Source organism: Triticum aestivum, chromosome 3B (assembly GCF_018294505.1).
Source record: "Triticum aestivum cultivar Chinese Spring chromosome 3B, IWGSC CS RefSeq v2.1, whole genome shotgun sequence".
Taxonomy (NCBI): domain Eukaryota; kingdom Viridiplantae; phylum Streptophyta; class Magnoliopsida; order Poales; family Poaceae; genus Triticum; species Triticum aestivum.
In genome coordinates, this window is record NC_057801.1 from 291938173 (window position 1) to 291963311 (window position 25139).

The window sequence follows — 25139 nt, forward strand, 5'->3', positions numbered from 1 at the left end:
TCTTGTCATGAAGAACCATCTAAAATCATTGCAAGGCTTCATCTCGTTCTTTTCAACTTTTCTTTCGTTGGATCATTCTTTTATTACTAGAGTTCTGACAAAGGCTCAACAAAGTGGTTCATTAAGAATTTAATTCATTCTTCAAGTGTTGGTCAACACCCTTGTTGGAGAAGATCAAGCATTGTTCATGGTGTATTCCGGTGTGCAATTCTTTCAACCTTATCTTTTGAGGTGGTGTTATGTCATTCTTGACAATTTCCCTTCGTGTTTCAAGGTTCACAAGTTGTTAAGAATGAGATATTTAAACCCATCATTTTCTCTTTCTTCATGAGATATTTAAACCCATCATTTTCTCTTCATTCAGGTGATATTTAAACTCATCAATCTCTTCGTTGGAGTTACCTTGGTAAAGATTTCTCCTAAAGCCTTCCCTAAAGAATGTTGCTAATTGTGGTGTTTAACAATGATCCAAGTTATCTTGTTATCATCTTGGTGAAAAAAAATTCATCTCTTCGTTGATCTCAAGCAAGCAATTGTTTCCGTTAGTGGCTGGTTGTCACCACATAATTTTGAGATGTTTTCCATAACCCCATTCAATCCTTCTTCGTAAGGATGCTTTTCAATTCAATTGTGGTACAAGATGCCATTGTCTTCTCAATTCTTTTCTTTCCAATGGTCCAACTTATATTCTTTCATTCCGAAGGCATCATGATGTTGCCCTCTTCGTTCCGTCATCTCCTTTTGTCAAGATCATGTTCTTTTTTCTTTCTGGTCCATTTAACAGGGGTGTCGTGTCCTCCATCCAAGTTCTCTCATCTTATCAAGTTTTGCCTCTTTTCAACCAGGGTGCTGTCTAAAATTCTTCTTACTACTTGTGCTATTCTTTCAATAGTTCTGGAGACAGTGTGTTGTTGATTTCATCAAGTATTATCCAATCTTCCCAAGTTCATGTTAATACCTTCCATTTTCAGTTGGAGTGCTGTCCGAATTATTTCATTCTTATTCCCCCTCTATCTTGTTTTAACCGCAGTGGTTTCAATGTCTATCTTGTCATTCTCACTGTATTCCTTGTTCCTCTTGTCCAACGGACTATTTGCAGTCTCATTCATCTCCATTGTATTTTTTCTTTCAAGTTGTTCAACCTCTCAAGGTTTGTTGGTTTCACTCGTTTGTCAAAGAAGCAAATTAGTTTTACCTCTTTCTTTTCCATTTCTCTCCGGTGCCATCGCTAGGATCTCGGGTCGAGATCCTTTGTTAGTGTGGGAGAGTTGTGACGCCTCGAGACCGACGCTGCAGAAGACTTCCAGCTATTCCGAGTTCCGTCGTGTGTTTTATTTGTTTCTTGCATTTCATCATAGCATCATGCGAATTGCATCCCGCATGTTTTCATAGAACTCATAGCCGTTCACACTTGCCCCTTCTCTCTTTGCATCCGTTGGTAGCCGCCACTTCTCTCCGTGTTTTCATTGACTGTTCTGAAACTAACCGCACTTGCGACCACCTAATTTCTCTGCACAACCCACTTTTCCCACATCGTAACTTGTCCAGAACTTCCCCGAAACTAAACCGGGCACTTGTGACTGATGGGTCCGGATGATCCCCAAACATCCCTAAAATATCTTTGGTTCTTTGTTGGACTCTCCTAGCCTATTATTCTCAAACCGCTCAATTACGATCGGAGGGTCCGATTAGCCCCTAGCCAAAAACCCACCTACTATATAATCGATTAGCCCCTAGCCATTAACCGCGGCGCTTGGGAGATAAGCGAGTTTTATTAGGCTGGTGGGGGCTCATAGTTTTCGGCCGCCCATATAAGGGGATAAGAATCCGCCCTTTCCATTCACGCCTTCTTCCTCCTTTGCTTATTCGTCCCTGTGCGCCCGAGCTCCAACGCCCAAGCCCGCACTTCCCACCTCAACCTTCTCCAATCATGTTCGGAGCGGGAGGTAGATGGATGACTTCCTCTGTTATGGAGGGGCAAATCAAAAGGCTGAGGAAGGCCGGATACTTGTCTAACGACATCGCGCACCGGCTTCCAGATGAGGGGCAACTCATCCCCACCCCTAGGCCCCATGAGAGGGTTGTATTTCTCCCCCATTTACTCCGCGGACTGGGTTTTCCTCTTCACCCGTTCGTCTGGGGGCTCATGTTCTACTACGGCCTGGACTTCCACGATCTGGCCCCGAACTTCATCCTCAACATCTTGGCGTTTATCGTCGTGTGCGAGGCCTTCCTCTGTATCCAGCCCCACTTCGGCTTATGGCTGAAGACTTTTAGTGTCAAGCCGAAGGTAGTGGGCGGGCGCCAAGCGGAGTGCGGAGGTGCCATGGCGGGCCGGATGGCCAACGTCCTATGGCTCGAGGGCTCCTTCATGGAGACAATAAAGGGATGGCAATCGGGGTGGTTCTACATCACTGAGCCAGGCGATCCCAAATGGGCGGCGGCCCCCGAATTTCGATCTGGCTTCCCCACACGGCTCACTTCCTGGAAAGAGATGGGCTTAACATGGGGGGATTCGGAGGAGCTGAACAAACTTCAAACATGCGTCAAAAAGCTTGTGAACAAGAATCTCAAGCTTGTCAATGTAGTCCAGGTCATGCTCATCCACCGGATCCTCCCATGCCAACAATGGGCCTTCAACTTGTGGGAGTTTGATCCGGCACAACACCAAACCTTGAGCAAGCTTTTCGACACTTCGTACGAAGATGCCTGGAAGGTGCTGTTTAAGGGTGCTGGGGCACCCGCATCCGCTACCGAAGATCACGGATTCAGCTCGCGGCGCCAGGCCAGCAAGGTAAGCTACTCTACCCTTTACGGGACCTTTATCTTTCATAGTCTGATTCTATGTAGGGTCTAATCTCCCTTTCCTTTAACATGACTGGCAGAAGACGTCCGGGCAGATGATCTGTCCGGCTCCCTTACCATAAGACCCAGCGGACGCCCATTTGACAGGGCTGCTGGTTCCGGCACCTCACGTGGTGCCGGAGAGGAAGGCCAAGAAGAAGGCCACGGAGACTCGGAAGAGCTCCCGGCGCCTGGGGGAGTCGGGTTCATCGCCCAACAACCCCGAAGCACCCTCCGCCTCTGAAGACGAGGAGGAGGAGGAAGAAGAAGCCTCTCCCCCTTCGACGGGGGGAGGAAAGAAAAGAAAGGCCGCCCCAACTGGGGAGGCCAGAGGGTCCAAGAAGGGGAAAACCCTTCCGTTGGACTACGCCTCCGGTGCGGAAGGCGGTGGGGAGGAATGGCCGTCCAGGGTCAAGCCCATGGCAAGATCGTAAGTGTCTGGCTATCCGAATAACTTACGACGCCCCTCCATTATTTGGCGTTTTCTGACGCCGTATTTGATCATGTAGTCCGCCCAAGGCTCAGCTCGACGATTCGACGAGCGGCTCCTTGGATTCGTCGGATGTGAATAGCACTTCACTTCCGACGGCCTCCTCCCCTCTCCCTATGAACGACGCCAAGGTGGAGTCCCGAAAGGGACTAAACCAGGAGGAGGTGGTCTTGGAGGCGCCGCCGGGCGACCTTCCGGACTCCAGGCCCAAAGGGTGTAAAGCCTCGGAGGGATCCAAGTCCGGCCCCGGGACGGACACTGCTCCGGAACCATCAATGGTTCCAGAGTCCGACAGGCGGCGCCTTCATAAGAAGGGAAAGCCTATGACGTCGGCGACCTCCATCCATCCGGAGGCACCGGACAATTTGCTGGAGGTGCTTAACAGCGCCTCCATCGATGAGGAACACCGCGCTGTTATGAGTGCGGTGATTCAGAAGGTTCAGTCTGCCAAGAGCGGGCTGACAGAAGGCTGTACAAGTCTGTTAACAGGCTTTGAGGTATGTGTTCATTAACATATAAAAATGTTACCGCATAGACAGTAGCCCCTGATGCTCAGTTCGGTGTTCGGAAAGAAAAGCCGAGCTGAGGATCTAAAAAGATATACGCAGGAGTCTAATAAAAATATGTCAATATGGGAATGCAGGCTGCGCTGCTGACCTCTACCGCACTGACTGTGGAGGTCAATGTATTGAAGGAAAGCCTCGAGCGGTCCGAGAGCGAGCTCGGCCGTGCCAAGAAGCAGCTCGAGGATAAAGAGGGTACGTAGTACCATATGTAAATGTATATAGAAATACTTGGTTGCAAATAATGACAGGACCAACGTAAACGTTGCAGGGGCCACGACCGAGGTGGCGACCCTGAGGGAGGCGGTGTCCAAGGCCGAGAACAGTGCGGCCTTGGAGCGCACCGAGCGAGAGAAGCAGGAGGCGCGGGTGGCGGAGGTGCGGCAAGAGCTCCAGGCTCTCGTGGAAAAACATGAGAGTTTGGAGCATGACTCGAAGACTCGAGAGTCCGAGCTCGCTTGGCTCTTGAGAGTGCCAAAAACGCGAAGGCCGAAGCCCAGAAGGCCCTCCAAGAGATCGAGGCGATAAAGAAAATAGCATAGGGGAAGGCATTCTTTATGCAAAGCAAGCATGTAAAAGTAAATTATCTATTACTTACCCGAATCCGGAGCTCTCCAGGAGCGTTCGCCGATCTGCCCCGTAGTGTGTCTGATGCTGCCGCATTTTACCGAGCCGAGGAGGGGAGTCAACGGAAAAGGTGTTCTGGTCTCAGTATGCTAAGGCCGAGCATCCGGTGCCCCTGAGCGACCAGCTGAAGCAGCTGGTCGAGCTCCACAAGGTGGCCGAACAGGCCATGAAGGGCCTCATAGTTCGACTATGGCCTAGGGAAGCCATGCCTGGGAGCTACTTCGGTCTGGTGCAGCGGCTGGTGGATGCTTGTCCGTGGATTGAGGTCATCAAGCGCTCTGCATTGAAGGTGCCCGTCGGGCCCTTGCCCGTGCTAAAGTGCACTGGGGCAAGCTAGATGCGGAGAAGCTTTTGACGGATGCGCCACCGCCGGGCAAGGAGTATCGCACGCCCGAGATGTATTATAAGGGCGTCCTAAAGGGTGCCTGCTGTATAGCGGATGAGTGCTCCAAAGATGTAATTTTTGAGTAGACTCGCATTTGTTATCATGTACGCTGAAAACTTTGTTCATGTGCGTTAAGCAACGCTTGTTAATTTAAAATATTACCTTCTGTGCGGCCGTTTATCAAATCTGAGAGATGCAAGTCGTCGGCTTTGACCCCCATGCCACGAGTGCTGGGGTGTTCGGGATAAACCTGAGCGCTCTTGTTCCCATTCTTGGGTCCATCTAGGGAGGTGCTCAGCACAACGAACCAGGCCGTTGGACTTATAATGCTTTATCACTCTCACTTAGCCATATAATTCTATAATTTTAAATTTCGGCGAAGCCCCTAGTATTCGGAAGACCGAGTTCGGGGCGCTATCCACGCCTAGGCCGGATAAGTCCGGTTCCTCGCTCTAAGCGGCATAAGTCTTTAAGGACTCGAAAAACCTCGCGAACAGCGACCGGTCTCTCGCACTATCATGACGGTCAGTTTTAGCTTTCTCTACTGAGGTGTTAACCCAGCTCAACTGGGGCACAATCGCAGTAGTTCTCCCAGCGCTACCTTAGCCAACATTGCGGAACGTAAGGTACCAAAACATGGGAGCCGGGCAAACCCAACTATTGACCAAAGACATGATTCGGAGCCGATGCATATAGTGCTATAAGTTTGGGGTGCTGCACTCATGAGAGTGTTCGGTCTTCTCACACCATGTTATGGGGTGCTTAAGCCCCTGGTGTATTGGCCGTACCAAAGTGTACGGTTGCAGAATGTCATGACTGAACATATTTGTATATATAAAAAATAAATGAGTACAATAATAGATAAGAGCTATGTATTGTTTATTAAAAAAGGGCTGCTACGAAAGCAGAACGATACAAGTAGTGCGATAAGAAAGAGATGGGATTATTTGACATGTTCCCCTCCAGGGGAAAGCTGCGGGATTTTAAGTAAAACAGGTATTAAGCTTGTTATAGAGACCACCTGGACATTTGACGCGGCTTGTTCTCTCCCTGGCTGTTGCATCGTGTGTTCGGCGAGTGTATTGCTGGACAGGCCTTCCGAATAGTTGGTCCTGAAAGTGTGTAAGAAGGAAACGGCGGAATAAGGAGCCCCTTAGTGCGGTTGAGCCGCATTCTGGGCATGCCGTAGTTGTGCCCCTCCCCTTATGCCCATGGTATCTCTAAGGCGTAATTATGAACGCGTGGTACCGATATCACCATTTAGCGAGGGCTGGAGTTGGGGCCGCACTGCTATGCTTGCTCGGAACGTGCCAGCCGGATTTGTTGTAGGTTACTTCGGGCTCGCTTGACGTTGTCCGGACGTTTGACACCTGTATTGGAGAATTGCCTTGAGAGGCTACTCTGTACTTCTGCCGCCAGGGCCGCCGTGTTCTCCTCCGTTCGGAGAGAGCGTTCGGTGTTTCCATTTACCGTGATGACTCCGCGAGGTCCTGGCATCTTGAGCTTGAGATATGCGTAGTGCGGCAACGTGTTGAATTTTGCAAATGCGGTTCGTCCGAGCAGGGTGTGATAGCCACTATGGAATGGGACTATGTCGAAGATTAACTCTTCGCTTCGGAAATTATCCGGGGACCCGAAGACCACTTCGAGTGTAACCGAGCCTGTACAGCTGGCTTCTACACCTGGTATGACACCTTTGAAGGTTGTCTTTGTGGGCTTAATCCTTGAGGGATCGATGCCCATTTTTCGCACTGTATCCTGATAAAGCAGGTTCAGGCTGCTGCCGCCATCCATTAGGACTCTGGTGAGGTGAAATCCGTCGATAATTGGGTCTAGGACCAATGCGGCGAATCCACCGTGACGGATGCTAGTGGGGTGGTCCCTTCAATCAAAAGTGATCGGGCAGGAGGACCACGGCTTGAACTTTGGGTCGACTGGCTCCAACGCATAAACGTCCTTGAGAGCACGCTTCCGCTCCCTTTTGGGGATGTGGGTTGTGTATATCATGTTCACCGTTCGAACTTGCGGGGGGAATCCCTTCTGTCCTCTGTTGTTCGGCGGCCGGGGCTCCTCCTCGTCATCGCTATGCAACCCCTTATCTCTGGTTTCGGCACTTAACTTGCCTGCCTGCTTGAACACCCAACAATCCCTGTTGGTGTGGTTGGCTGGCTGTTCGGGGGTGTCGTGTATCTGGCATGAGCGATCGAGTATCCGGTCTAAGCTGGATGGGCCCGGAGGGTTTCTTTTGAATGGCTTCTTCCGCTGACTGGGTTTAGAGCCTCTGAATCTGGCATTGACTGCCGTATCTTCAGTATTGCCGCCGTTAATGCTGCGCTTATGTTTGTTACGATGTGACCTGCCATTGTTGTCCTTGGTATCCGAATTGCCAGGGCTCTTGGTTATGTTATTGCTATGAGCTAGCCAGCTGTCTTCTCCCGCGCAAAAGCGGGTCATGAGTGTCATGAGGGCTACCATAGATTTCGGCTTTTCCTGTCCTAGGTGCCGGGCAAGCCATTCGTCTCAGATGTTGTGCCTGAAGGCTGCAAGGGCCTCGGTGTCCGGACAGTCGACTATTTGATTTTTCTTGGTTAGGAACCATGTCCAGAATTGTCTGGCCGATTCCTCTGGCTACTGGATTATGTGGCTTAGGTCATCGGCGTCTGGTGGTCGCACATAAGTGCCCTAGAAGTTGTCAAGGAATGCGGATTCCAGGTCCTCCCAACAACTAATTGACTCTGCTGGCAGGCTGTTAAGCCAATGTCGAGCTGGTCCTTTAAGCTTGAGCGGGAGGTATTTGATGGCGTGTAGATCATCACCCCGGGCCATGTGGATATGAAGGAGGTAATCCTCGATCCATACCGCAGGATCTGCTATGCCATCATATGATTTGATGTTTACGGTTTAAAGCCCTCGGGGATTTGATGATCCATTACTTCGTCTGTGAAGCATAGTGGGTGTGCGGCGCCCCTGTACTGGGCTATATCACGACACAGCTCGGATGAGCTTGGTCTGTTGTATTCGGCCTAGCCGTACTTATCATGTCCGGCGTGACGGCTAGCGTCACGTGAAGTGGGGCACCCATGCGATCCGTAGATCGATCTTGTTTGCCTTGCCTTATTCTCCAATATGTCTTGCAAGTCTGTTGCGTCTCCCCATACTCTGGTATGTTTTGAGCGGTGCCGGGGTGTGGCTTGGGTCGAGGGCCTGAAGGACTCTCTATCGCGGCCACGGGGTGGCTGTTCGGGCGCATCGTATGCTGGTGATGTAGGTTTAATTGCTTCCTCCTCAAGTTGGGGTAGCAGCCTGCGCTTTGGGTAGCTCTTGGAGGGGCGTTCGAGTCTATACTCTTCGGCCGCCAGGACTTTGGTCCATCTGTCGGCTAGCAAGTCTTGGTCAGCTCTAAGCTGCTGCTGTTTTTTCTTGACGCTGCTTGCCGTGGCCATAAGCCTGCGTTTGAAACGCTCTTGTTCGACGGGATCCTCTGGCACGACAAATTCGTCGTCGTCGAGGCTTGCCTCGTCTTCAGAGGGAGGCATATAGTTGTCGTCCTCAACCTCTCTGTCGGCCGCTCTCTCATGAGGGCTGGCTCCTTCGTCCTCCTACACTGGATCCTGCTGGAGGGGGTTATCTTCGGCACTGTCCGGCGTGTTGTTATCTCCGGTGCCGGAATCGCTGTTTTTGCTTTGGCGGGACTTAGAGTGGCGCCGCTGACGTCGGCGCTTGGGTTGCTTCTTGGAGGGGTCATCCTTCGTTTTTTCCTCGCCATCCCCTGCTTTGGGGGTGTCCACCATGTGTATGTCATATGACGAGGTGGCTTTCTAGTTCCCTATAGGTGCTGGTTCTTGGTCGTCTCCTTCATCGGCGTCCATACCGTCGATGTCTTCGGAGTCAAAGTCCAGCATGTCGGTTAAATCGTCGACAGCGGCTATGAGGTGGGTGGTGGGTGGGCCTCGAATTTCTTCGTCATCCGCATCCCAACCATGCTGACTGTAATCCGGCCAGGGCTCTCCTGACAAAGAGAGAGACTTTAGTGAATTCAGGATATCTCCAAAGGGCGAGTGCTGAAAGACGTCCGCGCCGGTGAATTCCATGATCGGAGCCCAATCGGGTTCGATCGGAAGGGGTGCGGAAGATTCGGAGTCCGGAACGGAGTCCGGCACCTTGGAGTCACGGGCCTTGCAAAGGACTAGGCTGGTATTTGGCTCTATCGCCGTAGAGATTGCAGCTCCTGGGGCGGCGTCTAACCGTCCGTCCCTGGTTAGCGTAGTCGGCTCCGGGCTAATGGTCGGAGCGGACATCTGAGCGGCGCTCTGGGCGCTGTCCGGTGGCAGAGCTAGATCATGCCCATCGAGACAGTGCGGCATGCTCGGTCGTGGCTCAAATCCATCGAAGATCAAGTCCCCGCGGATGTCGGCCGTGTAGTTTAAGCTTCCAAACCTGACCTGATGGTCAGGGGCGTAGCTTTCGATCTGCTCCAGATGGCCAAGCGAGTTGGCCCGCAGTGCGAAACCGCCGAATACGAAGATCTGTCTGGGGAGGAAAGTCTCACCCTGGACCGCGTCGTGATTGATGATCGAAGAAACCATCGGGCCTAAAGGTGACAACAGAGAGGAACTCTCAATGAAAGCACCAATGTCGGTGTCAAAACCGGCGGATCTCGGGTAGGGGGTCCCGAACTGTGCGTCTAGGCGGATGGTAACAGGAGACAAGGGACACGATGTTTTTACCCAGGTTCGGGCCCTCTCGATGGAGGTAAAACCCTACTCCTGCTTGATTAATATTGATGATATGGGTAGTACAAGAGTGGATCTACCACGAGATCAGAGAGGCTAAACCCTAGAAGCTAGCCTATGGTATGATTGTTGTTCGTCATACAGACTAAAACTCTCCGGTTTATATAGACACCGGAGAGGGCTAGGGTTACACAGAGTCGGTTACAATGGGAGGAGATCTTCATATCGTATCGCCAAGCTTGCCTTCCACGCCAAGGAAAGTCCATCCGGACACGGGACGGGGTCTTCAATCTTGTATCTTCATAGTCCGGGAGTCCGGCCGAAGGTCATAGTCCGGCCATCCGAACACCCCCTAATCCAGGACTCCCTCACTCTCGCTCCTGCAACTAACGCCCGAGGCATCTGGTTTCCCTGCATCACGTCGACCTCATCGAGCAGCACCTCGAGGCCAAGCAGCTCTACCGCGCTAATCTGCCAGGCTAGCCTCCTGTCTCCTTCTCCTTCTGATCCCTCCTTCCCTCATCTCTATCGTAACTCTCCTTCTCCCCCTTCATTTCTCTCTTAGGGAGCACAGGATGCACCGACCACCATGGTTTTTGCACCGGAACTCTGTGCCCCTTGCTCGTGAGCTCCCCTGCTCGAGCCTCCTCTGCTTCGCGCCTCCCCGAGCGACAGGGGCTCGTCCCCGAGCTCGACCTCGCCCTCTGCCTCGCCAAGTTCCGCGCCAAGCCTGCCTCCTCCGCTCGGTTCCAACAAGCACCGGCGTCCTGCCGTTCTCCTTCGATGCCAAAGCTCCCCCGATGTTGGTCCTTGTCTGCAGCACCCCGGCGCTGCACGCCCATGCCTCTGCCTGAACCCCTCGCGTCGCCTCTGCCGTCAAGCGCCACCTCCGCCGGGATCCGTCGACCCCGCTGAGGGAGTCCTGGATTAGGGGGTATCTGGACAGCCGGACTATATACTTTGGCCGGACTGTTGGACCGTGAAGATACAAGACTCAAGACTCCGTCCCGTGTCCGGATGGGACTCTCCTTTGCGTGGAAGACAAGCTTGGCAATCCGGATATTATATTTCCTTCTTTGTAACCGACTCCATGTAAACCCTAGCCCTCTCCGGTGTCTATATAAACCGGAGGGTTTGGTCCTTACAGACAAAATCATAATCATCATAGGCCAACTTCTAGGGTTTAGCCTCTACGATCTCGTGGTAGATCAACTCTTCTAACACTCATATCATCAATATGAATCAAGGAGGAAGTAGGGTTTTACCTCCATCAAGAGGGCCTGAACCTGGGTAAAACATCGTGTCCCTTGCCTCCTGTTACCATTAGCCTTAGACGCACAGATCGAGACCCCCTACCCGAGATCCGTCAGTTTTGACACCGACATTGGTGCTTTCATTGAGAGTTCCTCTGTGTCGTTGCTGCAAGACTTGATGGCTCCTTCAATCAACAACAACATGGCCCAGGGTAAGACTTTTCTCCCTGGACAGATCTTCGTGTTCGGCGGCTTCGTACTGCTGGCCAATTCACTTGGCCATGTGGAGCAGATCGACAGCTACGCCCCTGGCCATCAGGTCAGGTTCGGAAACTTGAACTACACGGCCGATATCCGCGGAGACTTGATCTTCAACAGATTCGGGCATGCGCTAGGAGCGCCAGACAGTCGCGATGAGCACGGCTTAGGCCTGCTGTCGGACAATGCTCGGGATATCGCCCCTGCAGGAGCCCCGAACCTAAATCTGGAGCAGATTACGTCCCCCGAGGACGGGTGGATGAACCCTGCCCCGGAGGCCGCACACTCATCGGCGGTAGAGCCGAACACAGGCTTCACACCCAAGGAAGCCTGTGACACCGGACCCCCGGACTCGTATCCGGCTATAGGTTCCAGTCTGCGCACTCTCGAGCCTGCCGAATCTGGTTGGGCTCCGGTAAGGGAGTTCACCGCTGCGGATATCTTCCAGCACTCGCCTTTGGCGATGTGCTGAACTCGTTAAAGTCTCTCTCTTTGTCAGGAGACTCTTGGCCGAACTATGTCCGGCTCGAGTGAGAAGCAGGTGGCGAAGGAATTCGTGGCCCACCCACCACCCACTTCATTGCCACGGTCGATGATTTAACCGACGTGCTTGACTTCGACTCTAAAGACATCGACGGTATGGATGATGATGTAGGAGAAGAACCACCGCCCACGGGGCGGTGGACAGCCACCTCCTCATATGATATATATATATTATGGACACTCCGAAAGAAACCAATGGCGATGAAGAAATGGAGGATAACCCCTCAAGGAAGAAAGCAAAGCATGGACGTCGTCGGCGCCGCTCCAAGCCCCGCCACAGCAATACTGGCACAGGAGATGAAAACAATTCGGATGATGCCGAAGATGAATACAACCCCAATCAGCCTGCCTTCGAGAAGGCCGAACAGGAAGACGGGCATGTCAGCCCAGACGAACAGGCGACGGAGGGATATCCAGAGGAGGACAACTACATGCCCCCCTCTGAAGACGAGATTAGCCTCGACGACGACGAGTTCAGCGTGCCCTGAGGACCCCATGGAGTAGGAGCGCTTCAAGCGCCAGCTTATGGCCACTGTGAGGTGCCTGAAAAAGAAGCAGCAGCAGCTCCAAGCTGATCAAGACCTGCTCACAGACAGATGGACCGAAGTCCTGGCAGCTGAGGAATACGGACTCGAGCGCCACACGGCTGACCGGCCACCTCGTGGCCGGGATAAAACGGCGTATCAACCCGAATACCACCCCGCACCCCTACACCAATACACTAAGGCCCGGGGCAATAGGTAGGACCTGCAAAACATACTGGAAAACAAGGCAGGACAGCCAAGATCGATCTACGGATCACGGGGGCGCGCCCCAACACGTGACGATGATCGTAACGCCGGATACACTATCAACAAGTCTGGCCGGGCCGAATACAGCCAACCAGAATCATTCGAACTGCGTAGCCACATAGCCCGGCATAGAGGCGCCGCACACCCCCTCTGCTTCACTGATGAAGTGATGGATCATGAATTCCTAGAAGGGTTCATACTCGTAAACATCGAATCATACGATGGCACAGTGGACCCCGCAGTATGGATCAAAGATTTCCTTCTCCACATTCACATGGCCCGCGGAGACGATCTACACGCCATCAAATATCTTCCACTTAAGCTCAAAGGACCGGATCGGCACTGGCTAAACAGCCTACCGGCAAATTCCATTGGCAGTTGGGAAAACCTGGAGGACGCGTTGCTCGACAACTTATAGGGCAAATACGTGCGACCACCGGATGCCGATGACTTGAGCCACATTAGCCAACAGCCCGGAGAGTCAGCCAGGAAATTCTGGACTCGGTTCCTAACCAAAAAGAACCAAATAGTCGACTGTCCGGATGCCAAAGCCCTGGCGGCCTTTAAGCATAATATCCGTGATGAGTGGCTCGCCCGACACCTCGGCCAGGAAAAACCAAAGTCCATGGCGGCCCTCACGACACTCATGACCCACTTTTGCGCGGGTGAGGATAGCTGGTTGGCTCGCAGTAGCACCACGCCAATCAATTCCGGTACCTCGGATGTCCGCGACAACAATGGCAAGCCACGGTGCAACAGACATAGCTGACGGAACAACGGTAAAAACACTGAAGACACGACAGTCAACGCCGGATTGACTGGCTCGAAATCCGGTCAGCGGAAAAAGCCGTTCAAGAGAAACAATCAGGGACCATCCAGTGTGGACCGCATACTTGACCGCTCGTGCCAAATTCAGGGCACCCCGGATAAGCCAACAAACCACACTAATAGAGACTGCTGGGTATTCAAACATGCCGGTAAAAAAAATGTCGAAAACAAGGACAAGGGGCTGCACAGCGATGATGACGAGGAGCCCCGGCGTCCGAACACGGGTGGACAAAAGAAATTTCCTCCCCAGGTGAAAACAGTCAACATGATCTACGCCACCCACATTCCCAAACGGGAACGGAAGCGAGCACTATGGGACCTCTACGCGATGGAGCCAGTCGCCCCAAAATTCAACCCATGGTCAGCCTGTCCGATCACCTTCGATCGTAAGGATCACCCTACCAGCATCCTTCATGGCGTTTCACCCGCATTGGTCCTAGACCCAATCATCGACGGATTCCACCTCACGCGAGTCCTTATGGATGGCGGCAGCAGCCTGAACCTGCTTTATCAGGACACAGTGTGCAAAATGGGCGTCGACCCTTCAAGGATCAAGCCCACCAAAACCACCTTCAAAGGTGTAATTCTAGGAGTAGAGGCCCGTTGCACGGGCTCCATAACACTGGAAGTGGTCTTCGGATCTCCGGATAACTTCCGAAGCGAGGAGTTAATCTTCGATATCGTCCCTTTCCGCAGTGGTTATCACGCACTGCTTGGACGAACCGCATTCGCTCGACTCAATGCGATACCATACTATGCATACCTCAAGCTCAAGATGCCAGGACCCCATGGGGTCATAACAGTCAACGGAAACATGGATCGCTCTCTCCGTACAGAAGAGCATACTGCAGCACTCGCGATAGAAGTACAATGCAGCCTTCTCCGGCAAACAACCAATCCGGCGACAAAAACCCCGAACACCGCCAAGCGAGTCCGGAGCACCCCGCAACAGGATCGCCAGGCATGCCAAGAGCACGAGTAGCAGTCTGGCCTCCGCTCCAGCCCCATCAACGCAGCATTCGTGCCGCGCATACACAATTAAGCACTAAAAATACCATGGGCATAGGCGGAGGCAGAATAGTGACTCAGTCAACAGTACGGTTCAGCCGCAACATACTTTAATAACCCCCCTTTATTTTTCAAGACACTGCTTTCGGGCAGCCTCTTCAGAAGAGCTGGATTGTCGGACTTGCACAGGAGAGAAAACCAAGGAGGCAAACGGCTTTGCGCACAAAGGGAATACCCAGGTGGAATCTGTTCACGATCGTTATACCTGTTTTATAACTTGCCTCCTGCTCCGGACATGTTTGGCTATGCGGAGAAGGTGTGAACTAGGGCGCTGGAGCTCGAGGGTGTGGGAATGGATAAGCAGAGGAAGAAGAAGGCGTGGGTAAAAATGAGGAATCCTTATCCCTTTATAGAGGTGACGAAAACGGGGCGCTTCCCCACTTGCCCGTTGAGGGTTGCTTATTTCCCAAGCGCCATGATTGATGGCGCGCTTGGGTTACCCATACCCGTATTGATGGGAATCCCGTGATAAGGGGACATGATGTCTGCTTTGGCAAGACGTGCCGAGGAAACCGCCTCGCAATATGCACTATTGATGGTTGTGGGAAAATGGTTCGAATAATGAATCGACCGTAGTGTTATGCCACGTTGTCTAAAGTGGTCAGCAGATTACATTTGTGAAATATCATTCTCTCTACAGTGGTATGTGAAGATCATCTTGCAGATCCGGACACGATTTAATTGTTCGATAATTACTTTGGAATATTCGGCGATGGAACCCGCCTTGCAATGCCGAAGACAAACTGCGCGTCGGACTCATCATCATTGAAGCCTGGTTCAGGGGCTACTAAGGGAGTCCTGGATTAGGGGGTATCCGGATAACCGGACTATATACTTTAGCCGGACTGTTGGACCGTGAAGATACAAGACTCAAGACTTCATCCCGTGTCCGGATAGGACTCTCCTTTGCGTGGAAGACAAGCTTGGCGATCCGGATATTATATTTCCTTCTTTGTAACCGACTCCATGTAAACCCTCGCCCTCTCTGGTGTCTATATAAACCGGAGGGTTTGGTCCTTAGAGACAAAATCATAATCATCATAGGCTAGCTTCTAGGGTTTAGCCTCTACGATCTTGTGGTAGATCAACTCTTGTAACACTCATATCATCAATATCAATCAAGCAGGAAGTAGGGTTTTACCTCCATCAAGAGGGCCCGAACCTAGGTAAAACATCGTGTTCCTTGCCTCCTGTTACCATTAGCCTTAGACGCACAAATCGGGACCCCCTACCCGAGATCCGCCGTTTTTGACACCGAGAACCACCAAGTCGTCGAGTTCCTTCTCCGGCGAGGACGTCCACCACCCATACGTTGTGCCCAGCCTCCGCTCGTCTCCATGCCGTCTCCATTTCCATGCCCGGCCGCAGTCGTCGACCCCTGCATCCTCTACTTCGAGTAGGAGGATGAGCGCTCGCTGCCCCGCGTTGACCGCTCCAGCGACCGCACGCTCGCCTAGCGCCTCGCCTGTGACGTCGTCCAGCGCCCGGATCCATGCCGCTCTGCCGCCCCGTCTTAGGCCCCTGCCTGCTGGAGCCACGCCTCGCCATGCCCTGAAGCCTCGCCGTGTCACGCCTCAGCTTCGTTCGAGCAGAGACGAGATGACCGTTGTCGTTGCGCGTTGACCCAACCGGTCTGAGTCCGATCTCCCCAACCGACAGGCCAGATTTGGCCCAATGTGAGCAGCTGCCCAAACCCCTCTTCTGCATTGCTGGGCTATCCAGATTCGGCCCATATAGTTTTTTTAGGTTCTGCGATTTTGCTAATTATCCAAAGAATGTCAGTTTTACAGTTTGGCCCCCCTTGTTCATGCATTTAATAACTTCACAACCGTGCATCAGATTAAAATGATTTAAACATGTAAAATGCTTAGAATTGTGTGTACTTTCATAATATCCACTTTCATCCATGTTAAAATGCGTAAACTTGTTGTTTCTTTAATTTGCTTAAATAACATGTTAAATTGGTTTATTTCATAACTAAATAACCATAGCTTGGTTTTAATTAAACTTTATATGTAAATGGGGTAGAAAAATGCATAGATTAACATGGTGGCATTACTTTACATGATTAACAACTCTAAAATTGTGTATAGGGAAAAATGGTAGAAAATTCATAAATTGCATATGAGGATTTTCCGGAATTGTTGTTTGTTGTTTCCGCCTCATTTAAACTTGCCTGGATAGGTAGATTACTTAGGTTTCACCTCTTGCCATGTTTAACAACATTTAATATTGTTGGGTAGCTTAAACGAGATTAAGCAAAATAATTGCATGTGGTGTTTCATCAATATGCAACTTGTTGCATCTTGAGCTCCACTTAATTTGTAGTATTGTTTGTTGCACTTTGCCATGCCATGAATCAATAAACCGGACATGCATCATACTTGGTTACGCATCTGGTCATGATTATGTGATGGTTGTTTACCATGTTGTTTCCTTCTTTCCGGTTATGCTTCTTCTTGATAGTTCCTGTTTCGTTGCGATCATGAGGATTTGTTCGACTACGCTTGGTTTGTCTATGCCCGTTCGTCTTCTTCATGGACTCGATCTTCTTCCTAGCGGGATTTCAGGCAAGATGATTGTCGGTGTCAAAACCAGCGGATCTCGGGTAGGGGGTCCCGATCTATGCATCAAGGCTGATGGTAACAGGAAGCAAGGGACACAGATGTTTACCCAGGTTCGGGCCCTCTTGATGGAGGTAAAACCCTACTTCCTGCTTGATTAATATTGAAGATATGGGTAGTACAAGAGTAGATCTACCACGAGATCGTAGAGGCTAGACCCTAAGAGCTAGCCTATGATGGTATGATTGTAATTGTGATCGGCCTTCTAAGGACCAACCTCTCCGGTTTATATAGACACCGGAGAGGGCTAGGGTTTACATGGAGTTGGTTACAAGGAAGGAAATATAATATCCGGATCGCCAAGCTTGTCTTCCACGCAAAGGAGAGTCCCATCCGGACACGGGCCGAAGTCTTGAGTCTTGTATCTTCACGCTTCAATAGTCCGTACATTGTATACAGTCCGGCTGTCCGGATACCCCTTAATCCAGGACTCCCTCAGTAGCCCCTGAACCAGGCTTCAATGACAATGAGTCTGGCTTGCAGTATTGTCTTCGGCATTGCAAGGAGGGTTCCTTCTCCGAATACTCCAAAGTAGTTATCGAACACTTGAATCATGTCCGGATCCACAAAATGATCTTTACACACCGCTGTAGAGAGAATGATATTTCACAAACGCAATCTGCTGACAACTTTTTCTGATGACGTGACATGTTATTACGGTCGGATCATTACTCGAACCGTTTTCCCACAACCAGCTACAACGCATATTACGAGGCAGTTTTTGTGACACGTCTTGTCAAAGCAGAGATCGTGTCCCCTTATCACGGGATTCTCATCAATACGGGTATGGGTAATCCCACCACGCCATCAATCGTGGTGCTTGGGAAGCAAGCGATTCCCAACGGGCAAGTGGGGAGGTGTACCGCTTTCAGTGCCTCTATAAAGGGATAAGATTTCCCCATTTTTGCCCACGCCTTCTTCCTTCTTTGCCCACTCTTGCCCCCGTGAGCTCCAGCACCCAAGCCCAAGTCTTCTCCGCACAGCTAAACATGTCCAGAGCAGGAGGCAAGTGGGTGGCTTCCACCGTCAAGGAGAAGCACATCACAAATCTTCGGGCGGCCGGATACTTGGCCGTGGACATAGCGTACCGGCTACCGGACGCCGGGCAGGTCATTTTGACCCCATGACCCCATGAGAGGGTCGTATTCATCGCCCACTTCGTCCGTGGACTGGGATTTCCACTCCATCCCTTCGTCTGTGGGCTCATGTTCTACTACGGGCTAGATTTCCATGATCTAGCCCCGAACTTTGTCCTCAACATCTCGGCGTTCATCGTCGTATGCAAGGCCTTCCTCCGCATCCGGCCTCATTTTGGCCTATGGCTGCAAACCTTCTGCGTGAAGCCGAAGATTGTAAGCGGCCAGCAAGCGGAGTGCGGAGGGGCCATGGTGGGCAAGATGCCTAACGTCACCTGGTTGGACGGTTCCTTCACGGAGACCATAAAAATATGGCAATCGGGGTGGTTCTACATCACCGAGCCACGTGGCGCCAACTGGGCAGCGGCCCCCGAGTTCCGATCCAGAGCCCCCATGCGGCTCACTTCCTGGGAAAAGAAGGGCCTGTCCTGGGACAATTCTATGGAGCTGACCGTACTCTAGACATGCATCAAAAGCATGAAGGACAAGAACATCAAGCTTGTCAACGTGGTCCAGGTCATGCTCGTTCGCCGGATCCTTCCCTGCCAAAGGCAGGCATTCAATCTCTGGGAATTCGTCCCGGCCGAACACCAGACGCTCTGGAAGCTCTACGACATGATGCATAAAGTCGCATGGAAGGTGTTGTTCAAGGCCTATGAAGTACCTCCTTCCACATCCGAGGACTGCGGGCTTCACGCCGTGCGGGCTCCTAGTCAGGTGAGCTCTCAGACTACCACCGGACCCGGTTCTTCCCAATATATCCATGGGAGAGCTTTAAGTAGTTATACATATTTGCTTCAGGATTATGTGGAGACAGCGGAGCAAGTTTACTGTCCGGCTCCACTGCTAGAAGGCCCAACTGATGCTCTCCTGACGGAGATGCTGGTCCTGGCACCATACAAGGTGCCGGAGAAGAAGGCCGAAAAGAAGGCCCTAGGGACCCGAAAGGGTATCCGGCGTAAGGTTATGCCAAAAGCCTCGTCCGAAGATGACGAGGCACACTCCTCCCACGAAGGGGAGGAGGAAGAAGAAGAAGACGCCCCATCCGAAAAGGATGAGGGGCACGGGTAGGCGGACCAGGGGGCCGGAAAAGGCCCTCGGCGTAAGGCCGTCATACCCCTGTCGTCTGATGATGACAAGACAGATTCCTCCTGCGGAGGTAGGGGAATCAAGAAGAAAATCCACCTCCCCGCACTGGGGGGAGAAGAAGAGAAAAGCCACCCCGGAGGGGGAGGCTGGGACGTCCAAGAAGGGGAAGGTGTCCCTTCTGGACTACTCCGCCATGGCCGCTCATAGTGAGGAGGGGTGGCTGCCCAGGGGGAAGCCCCCAGTGCGATCGTCAGTGTCCGCACTCCATCATAACTTCACTCTATAGCTTTTGTTTAATGCCGAACATATGTGCAGTCTGGCCAGGGCTCACCCCGAAGTGTCTTCCTCCGGGTCCCTGAGCGATTCGGAGATCAATTCGCTTCCGACAGCCACTACTCCTCAGCCCGCGGATGACACGGAGGTGTTGTCCCGAAGGCTCCCAGAGCATGGGGAGGTGACTCTGGAGACGCCCCGAGGCGGGATCCCAGACGTCGGACACGCGGGGTTCAAGATCCCCGCGGATCGTGTCGATGAGAGCCACACTAGGCCGGGCTCTCAGCCGCACACTGTCCCGGAATATTCAATAGTTCCGAACTCAGGCAGATAGCCCCTCGTTAGGGAGGGCAATCCGTCTGCATCGAGGACTTCCGTCGCGCCCGAGGCGCCGGATTGTCTGCTGGAAGCGCGGCGCGGCGCTTCCATGGATGAAGAGCACCGTACTCTTATGAGTGCGGTGATTCGGAAGGTTTCGTCCGCCAAGAGCGAACTAATCGAAGCTTGCACCAGCCTCCTAACAGGCTTTGAGGTAAGTAATAAAAGTCTGAGAAATTACCACCCGATAGGTAGTAGCCCCTGATACTCTGTGTGGTGTTCGGAAAGAAAAACCAAACAGAGGGTCAATAATAATCCGTAGGAGTCTAACGATAAATATTCGTGTGCATAAGCAAGCTGTGCTGCTTGTTGCTGCTGCTCGTACTGCCGAGGTTGCCGAACTGAAGCAGGACCTAGAGCAGGCGCGGGGAGAGCTCGGCCTCACGAAGAGGCAGCTCGAGGGGAATAAAGGTGAGCGATTCCCCGCTCGCATGTATTTAAAGATAGGCAAAATTGGCTAGTCTAACGCCAAAGCGTCGTGACTGTGTAATAGGGGCCACCGCCGAAGTGGCGTCCCTGAAGAAAGTGCTGTCCGAGGCCGAAGACAAAGCGGCCTTGGAATGCAAGGAGCGCGAAAAGCAAAGTGCTAGAGTGGGCGAGGTACAGCAAGAGCTCCGGGACCTCGGCAAGAAGTGCGAGTCCGTGGAGCATGATCTGAAGATGAAAGAGGCCGAGCTTGCGAAGGCCCTTGTGAATTTGAAAGACGCCAAGGCCGAAGCCGAGAAAGCACAGAAGGAGATCCAGGAGGCCAAAAAGATAGCAGCGGGTAAGAAGTTCTTTATGCAAAGCAAACATGTGCAGGAGGCGTTTGTTTTACTTACTCGAATTCGGAGCTCTCCAGGGGCATGCGCAGATCTGCCACGCAGCGTATCAGACGCTGCGGAGTTCTACTGTGCCCAGTAGGGGAGCTCAATGGAGAAGTTGTTCTGGTCCCAGTATGCCGGGGCTGAACATCTGATGCCTCTGAGTGACCAACTGAAGCAGTTGGTCGAACTCCACAGGGCGGCCGAACTGGCTATGAAAGGTTTCATAGTCTGGATTTGGCCTGGTGAGCTCTTGCCCACTAGCTACTTTGGCCTGATCAAGCGGATGGTGGAGGCCTGTCCGCGGCTTGAAGTGATCAAGCGATCCGTTTGCATTGAGGGTGCCCGCCGGGCCTTTGCCCGCGTCAAGGTGCATTGGGGCAAGCTGGATGTGGAGAAGCCGGTCAAGGACGGGCCGCCGGAGGGAAAGGCGCATCGCCATCCCGATATGTACTATGATGGCGTTATGAAGGGTGCTCGTCTCGTGGCCGATGAGTGTACCAAGGACACCATTTTTGAATGAATTCACTTCTGTCATGTTTGTAATTTAAAGACGAAGTTACTCGTGCTATGTAGTGCTTTTGTTATTTAAAATATTACCTTCTGTGCGGCTATTTATAAAACTCTGAAAGTAGGCCAGTCGTCAGCTTCCGCCCCCACGTAACTAGTACTGGGGTGTTCGTGGAAAACCCGAACACTCTTTATCCAAGTGTTTGGTCCCTTAAGGAGGTGTCCGGCACTGCGAACAAGGCAATCGGACTATACGGCTTTATAACTTTCACTTAGCCATAGAAGTCTACAATTTTAAATTTCGGCGAAGCCCCTAGAATTCGGAAGGCGGAACTGGGGCGCTGTACACGCCTAGATTGGATGAAGCCGATTCATCGCCTAAAGCGGAAAATCTTTAAGGATTTTAGGACCTCTCGAACAGCGACCAGCTCTCGCCACATCATGCCGGTCAGTTTTCGGCTTTCTCTACTGAGGTGCTCGTTCGGAAGAATCGGCACACAATCACAGTAGTTCTCCCTGCTCTACCTTAGCCGATATAACGGAACGTAAGGCACCAAAACAAGGGAGCCGGGCTATCCCAACTGTAGACCCAAGACATTATTCGGAGCTGATGCATATAGTGCTATAAGTTCGGGGTGCCGCACTGTTGAAAGTGTTCAGACTTTTACTTGCCATATTACGCGGCGCCATGAGAAGCCCCTGGCAAATAGACCGTACCAAGGTGTACGGATGCAATATCAAATAAACATTTATAAGTGTAAAAATTCTCAAATAAGAATAATAAGCCGACGCTATATATGATCTCCCATTAATGAATAATACATTTAAGCGTATGTTTACAATGGATGCCTTAAGCGGAGATAAATAGGACTGTTTGACATGTCCGATCCAGGGGCAGGCTGGGTACAGATAGATAAATCAAGTATAATGATCGTAAATAGATTCCACCTGGGTATTTCCTTCTGTGCACAACGTCTGTAGCGTCTGTGGATGTCTCTACCATGTAAGTCCGGCAATTCGGCTCTTCTGAGGATGCTACACTAGAGCGATGTCCTGAAAGGTAAGAGGGAAAGATTATGAAGGTATTTGGCGGTTACCCGTACTATTGTCTGAGTCGTTGATGCGCCTCCACCCATGCCCATGGTATCTCGAGTGCGTAATTATGTACGCGTGGCACGAATGCTGCTTTGATGGGGCTTGAGTGGAGGCCGGACTGCTAATCACACTCTTGGCGTTCCCGATGATCCTGTTGCAGGGTGCTCCGGACTCGCTTGATGGTGCTTGAGGTTGTCGTTGCTGGATTGGAGGTTTGCCAGAGGAGGCCGCATTGTACTTCTGCCGCGAGGGCTACGGTATGCTCTTCTGTACGGAGAGAGCGGTCCATGTTTCCATTTACTGTTATGACCCCGCACGGACCTGGCATCTTGAGCTTGAGGTATGCATAATGTGGTACCGCATTGAATCTAGCGAATGCGGTTCGTCCGAGCAGTGCGTGGTAACCACTACGGAAAGGGACGATATCGAACATTAACTCTTCACTCCGGAAGTTGTCCGGGGATCCGAAGACCACTTCCAATGTTATAGATCCCGTACAGCGGGCCTCTACTCCAGGAATGACACCTTTCAAGGTGGTTTTGGTTGGCTTGATCCTTGAAGGATCAATGTTCATTTTGCGCACTGTGTCCTGATAAAGCAGGTTCAGGCTGCTGCCGCCGTCCATAAGGACTCGCGTGAGATGGAATCCGTCGATGATCGGGTCCAAGACCAATGCAGCTGAGCCGCGGTGATGGATGCTAGTAGGATGATCTCTACGATCAAAGGTGATCGGACAAGCTGACCATGGGTTGAATTTGGGGGCGACTGGCTCCATCGCATAGACGTCCCGTAGTGCTCGCTTCCGTTCCCGCTTTGGGACATGAGTGGCGTATATCATATTGACCGTTTTCACCTGGGGGGAAATTTCTTTTGACCCCCCGTGTTCGGATGCCGGGGCTCTTCGTCGTCGTCGCTGTGCAGCCCCTTGTCCTTATTTCCAGCGTTTTTTCTGCCGGCCTATTTGAACACCCAACTGTCTCTATTGTTTTGGTTGGCTGGCTTGTCCGGGGTGCCATGAATTTTGCACGAGCTCTCCAGTATGCCGTCCAGACTGGACGGTCCCCGGTTATTTCTTTTGAACGGCTTTTTCCGCTGACCGGACTTAGATCTGTTGACAGTCGTGTCTTCAGCATTGTCACCGTTGTTCCATCTCTTATGTTTGTTACGCCGTGGCTTGCCATTAGTATCACGGCCGTCTGAAGTGCCGGAATATGGCGTGGTGCAGCTGCGGGCCAGCCAGCTGTCCTCACCCGCACAAAAGCGGGTCATTAGTGTTGTGAGAGCTGCCATGGACTTGGGTTTTTCTTGGCCGAGGTGTCGAGCAAGCCATTTGTCACGGATATTATGCTTAAAAGCCGTCAGGGCTTCGGCGTCTGGACAGTCGACTATTTGGTTCTTTGTAGTTAGGAACCGAGGCCAGAATTTTGTGGCTGACTCTTCGGGCTGTTGAGTAATGTGGCTCAGGTCATCAGCGTCCGGTGGTCACACATATGTGCCCTGGAAGTTGTCGAGGAATGCGTCTTCCAGGTTTTCCCAACTGCCAATGGAATTTGCGGGCAGGCTATTTAACCAGTGTCGGGCTGGTCCTTTGAGCTTAAGGGGAAGGTACTTGATGGCGTGTAGATCATCTCCACGGGCCATGTGAATGTGGAGAAGGAAACCTTCGATCCATACAGCGGGGTCTGTTGTGCCATCGTACAATTCGATGTTTACGGGTTTGAACCCTTCTGGGAATTCATGATCCATTACTTCGTCAGTGAAGCAGAGGGGGTGTGCGGCGCCTCTGTGCCGGGCTATGTGGCTACGCAGCTCGAATTGGTCTGGGTTGCTGTGTTCGGCCCGACCGGACTTGTTGATGATGTATCCGGCACGACGGTCATCCTCGCGCGCTGGGGCGCGCCCCCGCGATCCGTAGATCGATCTTGGTTGTCCTGCTTTGTTTTCCAGAATATCTTGCAGGTCTTGCCTGTTGCCCTGGGCCGTAGTGTATTGGCGTGGGGGTGCAGGCTGGTATTCGGGCTGATATCCCGTTTTATACCGGCCACGGGGTGGCCGGTCAGCCATTTGGCGTTCGAGTCCATATTCCTCGGCTGCCAGGACTTCAGTCCATCTATTTGTGAGCAGGTCTTGATCATCTTGGAGTTGCTGCTGCTTCTTCTTCAGTCTCCTCGCAGTGGCTATAAGCCTACGCTTGAAGCGCTCCTGCTCCATGGGGTCCTCAGGCACGCCGAATTCGTCGTCGCCGAGGCTAATCTCGTCTTCGGAGGGGGGGCATGTAGTTATCCTCCTCTGGGTATGTGTCTGTCGCCTGTTCTTCTGGGCTAACCTGCTCATCTTCTTGTTCGGCCTGCTCGAAGGCGGGCTGGTCAGGGTCATATTCTTCTTCGGCGCCATCCGGATTACTTTCGTCTCCGGGGCCGGTATTGCTGTGGCGGGGCTTGGACCGGAGCCGACGACGCCCATGCTTTGCTTTTCTTCCCGAGGGGTTATCCTCCGTTGCCTCATCCCCATTAGTTTCCTTCGGAGTGTCCACCATATATATATCGTATGAGCCATCCTCCGTTGCCGTCCGCTGCCCTGTGAGCGGTGGCTCCTGTACTTCTCCTGCATCGTCGTCCATACCGTCAATGTCTTCGGAGTCGGAGTCATGCACGTCGGTTAAATCATCGATCGTGGCTATGAAGTGGGTGGTGGGTGGGCAGCGAATTCCTTCGTCGCCTGCCTCCCACTCGAGCCGGACATAGTTCGGTCGGGAGCTTCCTGACAGAGAGAGAGACTTTAATGAGTTCAGCATGTCGCCGAAGGGCAAGTATTGAAAGATGTCCGCAGCGGTGAACTCCATTACCGG